The sequence below is a fragment of the Oryctolagus cuniculus genome, chromosome 8 (assembly GCF_964237555.1).
Source record: "Oryctolagus cuniculus chromosome 8, mOryCun1.1, whole genome shotgun sequence".
Lineage (NCBI taxonomy): Eukaryota > Metazoa > Chordata > Mammalia > Lagomorpha > Leporidae > Oryctolagus > Oryctolagus cuniculus.
This window is the reverse complement of record NC_091439.1, coordinates 91,751,732-91,757,731: the sequence shown is the minus strand read 5'-3', so window position 1 is coordinate 91,757,731 and position 6,000 is coordinate 91,751,732. Positions and strand designations below refer to the sequence as shown.

The 6,000-nt window shown below is 36.6% G+C and overlaps 1 long non-coding RNA gene across 1 annotated transcript in view; it reads right to left on the bottom strand.

Moving 5' to 3' along the window:
- Nucleotides 1-659: 659 nt before the first annotated feature.
- LOC103350774 (uncharacterized) overlaps nucleotides 660-6,000 on the bottom strand; it is a 53,186-nt gene continuing 47,845 nt past the window's right edge. Inside the window, exon 3 of the long non-coding RNA XR_518671.4 lies at nucleotides 660-6,000. This exon is cut by the window's right edge and continues 23,357 nt beyond it. This is a non-coding gene — a long non-coding RNA (uncharacterized lncRNA).

The following is a 6,000-nucleotide window of genomic DNA, read 5'->3' as shown; positions in this document are numbered from 1 at the left end:
TTTTCCTGGGATGTATTATTGATGTCTTATTTAAGTCCATTTTGTCATGCACTTTATTTTGTAGGTTTTCTACCTTTTCAAGCTTCTTAAGACTTGTTTTATGGGTCAGTCTTTTTTTTGTAAACACTCCGTTTGACTCAAGAGCATGTATATTCTGCCCTTGTTGTGAGGAGTGTTTGTAAATGTCAATTAAGTCAGGATATTGATAGTGTTGCTCAAGTTTTCAATATACTTATTTTTATCTATTTGTTCAATCCATTGGTAAAAAAGATCTTTCAAATTATGTAGCTATAATTTTAGATTTTTATCTTTCTTCTTGTTGTTCTATCAGTTTTTGTTTCATGTATTTTGAAATCTGTTATTGCATGAACAAATGTTTTGTGTTGTATTTTCTATTAAATTAATCCTTTCATCATTAAAAAAAAAAAGAATTTCTGAGTCGGAGAACAAGTGTATTTTACATTTTGATTAACATTTCCATGGTGTTTCCACAGGATATACACGATTAAACTCCCCCTATGAGTCCATGAAAATACTTGATTTCCTTTATTTCAAGTGTGTGTATTTGTATTTGTGTGGATACAAATGTGCCTTCCTGACATTTTACAACTTTTTGTAAATTTTATTTCTTGTTCGGCTTATTCTTAGAACTTTTTTGTTGTAATTGTAATGTCATGGCTGAAAAATGGTTTGTCCAAAGCAGGAGTTGCCTTACAAAGAACAAAGTGCAGCAAATAATTGAAAAGTGATAAATCAGGACATACAATTTGAGTCAAATGTAAATGGAGTTGTTGAAGAAACAGCTGCCCATGGCAATGCTGATACAATGCTTCTGCACAGCCTGTAGCTTTCCCTACACAGCCAGGGAAACCTCGTGAAGACAAACTTGCAGGCATCATTGAAAAAAGTGGTTGTGACAGAGGTGATGATGTTCCAGAAGAAGCAACACCCGCAAAAACTTCATGTTAAAATAGCTTCCGAGAGGAGCCAGCGCTGTGGCAAAATGGGTAAAACCACCTCCTGCAGTGTCAGCATCTCTTGTGGGTACTGGTTCAACACCCTGCTGCTCCACTTCCTATTCAACTCTCTGCCACAGCCTGGGAAAGCATAGAAGATGGCCCAAGTCTTTGGGATCCTGCACCTGTGTGGGAGACCTGGAAGAAGCTCCTGGATTCTGGTTTCAGATAGACCCAGTTCCAGGTATTGCAGCCATTTGGGGAGTGAACCAGCAAATGGAAGATCTCTCTCTCTCTCTCTCTCTCTCTCTCTGCCTCTGCCTTGTCTCTGCCTCTCTGTAACTCTTTCAAATAAATAAATAAATCTTAAAAAAAATAGTTTCAGTGGTCGGCGCTGTGGCATAGAGGGTAAAGTCACCGCCTGCAGTGCCGGCATCCCATATGGGCACCATTTCAAGTCCTGGCTGCTCCACTTCCAATCCAGCTCTCTGCTATGGCCTGGGAAAGCAGTGGAAGGTGGCCCAAGTTCTTTGGCCCCTGCACCTGCATGGGAGACATGGAGGAATCTCCTGGCTCCTGGCTTCGGATTGGCACAAAGCTGGCCCTTGCGGCCAATTAGGGAGTGAACCAGCAAATATAAGACCTCTCTCTCTCTGCTTCTCCTTCTCTCTCTGTGTAACTCTGACTGTCAAATAAATAAATAAATCTTTAAAAAATAGCTTCAGAGATACTGCATAACAGAAAATGCAAAGTACAAAATATTAAATACTGATGCACATTTAGAAAGGAATCTGACAGCTACCCATGGCAAAGAAAAATCCTAAATCCATAGCATAAAATACACAGTGAGAAGAAGGCAAACATTATTCAAAGGTTTCTTCATAAATTTTGCAAGGAAATGAAACATTTTCATATTTAATGCTTATACTGTAAAAAATTATAGTATATTAAATAAATTTTATCATTTTTTCATTTCCCTAAGCAACTGACAATATGAGATATTTTGGTATTTTGACAACAATTTTAAAGGTTATGTAAAAATCATGATTTTTCCCATAATTATTAAGATAATTTGTATGAGTTCAGCTTGCACAATTATGTTTGTGATCTCACACTTCCATGCAAAGTGAAGACAGAGCAGCCTACATTAAATAAACATTATGGTACCACTTAAAGATTACTCTCATATGACAGGTACTGAAAGTGAAAATAACCAAATACTGATTAAGAAAATTTGAGAACAGAAACTCTACATTAAAAGTAACCTGACAATAATATTGGTAACAGACAAGATTCACTGTATGATAGTCGTCTCTTAAAGCACTATTTACATAAATTATTTACTATCATAATGATATTATTAAAAAGTATTAATATTATCCCTACAAGCAGTGGCATAACAGAATGAAGAGATTTAATAGTTTTGTCATATGCAATGAACAAAAACCAGTTTTTAAATTTAAGTTTGACCAATTTCTAAGTACATAGTCTATAAAAATAGAGAGAAAGTAAAATGTCTTGGACCAGACCAGTTTGCAGCCTACTAGTCAGCAAAAAGCTCCATACAGTGTAACAAAAGGACCTGAGATATTTGCATTTTTTCATGTATTTAAAAATTCAACAAATACATTCTGAATACCTACCATTTGCCTGGAAAAAAAATGTACCCTCTAAGAAAAGTTGCATTTTAATTACAAGTTTTCAGAAGACATTGATCATGTTGATTGTTTTTTGAAGGTGGAATTAACGAAGATCTGATCTTCTGGAGTGTGTATCTCAGTGGGAAAGGTATTCAATAACAAAATGAAAGTAAGGAACAAAAACAAGTGGTCAAAGGAAATCGATAGGATGTTCCAGAAAGATTTTTCTGATGAAGGGAAATTTAAGCAGAAACCTGAACAAAATGAGGGAGCTTGTCCTGTGCGTGTCTGGTGGACGAACATTCCATACAGAGGGAAGAGCAAAAGCAAAGGTGCTGAAAGGAGACTGTGAGCAAAAAATTCTAGGAAGAGTAAGGAAGGAAAAACTAAGAGTACAGTGAATGAAAGGAAAGGCTTGGAAATGAAGCTGAGGAAGTATCCAGCGACTAGAGAGGAAGAACCTTGCAGCCCTGGAAAGCATTTGGGACTTTATTCTTACTGTGGTGGTGCTGAGGGGGAACGGGGATGCCACTCAAGGATTCAGAGTAGGAGAGTGAAAGGTTTGGTTTCATTTTAAATTTCCCCATGGCAACAGTATAGAGAATAGTGTTGGGGAGCAACATTGGAAGACAAGTGACAAGTTTGGTGGCCATTATGGTCATTCTTAGATAGTCATGGTGGCGTGGACTGAAGGTTAACAGTAGGGGCGTGGGAAGTATTGACGTATTCTGCAGAGAGCCAACGGGGTTTGCTCATGGATTTGATGTGGAGTATGAAGAAAAAGTGAAGAATTAAGGTCTGCTACAGTACTGGTCTGAACAACGGAATGACTGGTGGTGCTATTTACTGATTAGAGACTAGGTAGGTTTGTGTTGGAGGGTAATCTAGAGTTCTTTTTCAGATGTGTGAGAGAGATTTGAAGTGCCTGTTTGGCATCCAAATAGCAATGTTGAGCAATCACATTTGTGAGTCTGATGCTCAGAGACAAGATGAAAGATGGTCATAAGATTAGGAAAATTAGCTAGGTCTTGCTTGTAGATAAAGCAGAGAAGATGTCACAGGATGGGTTTGAGCACATTCTAGCATTTAAAGGTCAAAAGGTGAAGATGATCCAGCAATAGAGACTAAAAGAAAACCCATTCTTTGGATTTAAGAACATAATGATACTCTCCACTCTACATTCCTTCCATCCCTCACTCCCACCTTTCTCCTCCTTCCTTTCTTATTTTTCTTTTAATTATTGCATGAGATACTTTCAAATGACCTTATAATAGCAAGCTTAACTCACCACTAAATAGAGAATTCAACAAGTAGAAAACACACTGCTCTCAGTATAGGCCAGAGCTGCTCTATTTCAAATGAATGATAACCCTGGCTACACATTGAATAATAAAATCTTTTCAAAAAAAGAAAAAGAACAGAAAACATTTTGTGGCAAGAAAGAAGTGTCATATGGATAAAATTTCAAAGTGGAAATTATTTACTTAAATATTCACCCAGAACATTAATTTGAGAAAATCGTAAGGTTCTCTAAGTTTACTTGTCATTAATGGAAGAGCTTTAAAAATAGAGATAATACCTACAAATAAATTATCATTTTTTTAGTGCTGCCAACCTACATACCACACAGACACACACACACATACAAACACATTCTCATTTCATGCATAGACATGGCTTCATTCTTACTGACAGCAGATAAAATACAAGTAAACTCAACTTGATGATGATAGCTATTCATATACCACTCACCGCATTTTTCCAAATTAATTTATGTTTCAAACTCCTAACAGTTTAGGAACATGTTATATCTTAAAGTTTCAGATTTAGTATTCCTGAACTTACAACTTAGCGTGAAATATGTTTAATAACTGGTTTGCACCAAATTTTGTTTCCTGTCTATTCAGATTCCTGGGTTCTGAACTCCCTTAAAACAGTCTTCTATTAGGCTGGGTATCAGATATGACTGATTAAGGTAAAATTTTTAAATTTGAAAGAACTCTTTTTGTTCCCTCAAATCTTGGTTTAATTTCTTTTTACATTTTTAGCTATTTATCTCTCAAGGTTTTTTTAACGATTGTTTTATTTATTTTGAAAGAGTTACAGAAAGAGAGGGAGAGACGGGGGTGGGGGGAGAGAGAGAGAGAGAGATCTTCCATCTGCCTGTTCACTCTCCCGGTGGCCACATTGGCCAGGGCTGGGGCAGACCAAACCCGGGAGTCAGGAGCTTCTTCCAGGTCTCCCACATGGGTGCAGGGGCCCAAACACTTGGATCATCTTCTGCTATTTTTCCCGGGCCATTAACAGACAGCAATCAGGATCCCAACAGGTGCCCATATATAATGCTGTCATCACAGGCAGTAGCTTTTCCCACTTCACTACAACACCTACCCCAAAAGATTTCCTAAAAATATTTATCTAACATTTACAGTTTTGGGGGGATTCAACTCCAAATAACCTAGCTTGCCATTTTTGGAACTCAGAAGTATCAATTGCATCTCCTCATGAAAAAAATTCTACCCATGCTTTCAAAGCTCTGCTGACACCTATGATATTTTTTCTGATTGCCATATGCAAACATGAATTATTCCTTATTCAGGACTACATATCACCTCTCTGACCCTCACTAAATATCTCAGATATTATCATGAGTGCACTCAGTCATTCTCTGTTTATATCAAGTAAGAGTCTTAACAGCAGACATCAAATCATTTTCCTCATTGATACTTTGCACAAGCAGACAAGTCAAATGTATTGAGTTAAAAAATGTTTTTTAAAATATTGCATGAACTCCAACTACTAAGTCAAATATCACTCAGTTATTTCCCATATTTCTCAATTGCAACAAGAATAGTCTTGAGCAATAAGAAAGTTCCCAAGTCTTTTCCCCTCACATTCCACTTAAGTCGCGTTTACATAAAATAATGTGAATAGCCCTGGCTTGATCTCCTTCTAACAAAACCCAGCTGCTGGTACATTCAATCACCACTTGTTCAACTTGTGATTATAAACATCTTTCATCAGTCCACTCCATAGAACTTAAGCCTCAGCTCAGTAGATAAGAAGGAATTTGGCTCCCAAGGAGCATAATTCTATACAGATGGCATTATACTAGATACAAAATCCCAAATTGTATACCAATACATGGAACAATTGGAGAAGGAAGAAAATTATTTACATAGAACATGAAGCTCAAGTTGCTTTAATTGCTTGTGTAGTTCAGATAAGAATTAATGTTGACCAGAAAATAATTTAAAGTTTATAATCACATAAATCAGGTGACAAATCCTAGCCCCATTATTCATTAGTACTCATTGACTTTAAGATACTATAAATTGTAAGGCACACTATTATTTTAATACCATATGAAAGGGAAAAATCTGCTAATCAGTGTTTATTATCAG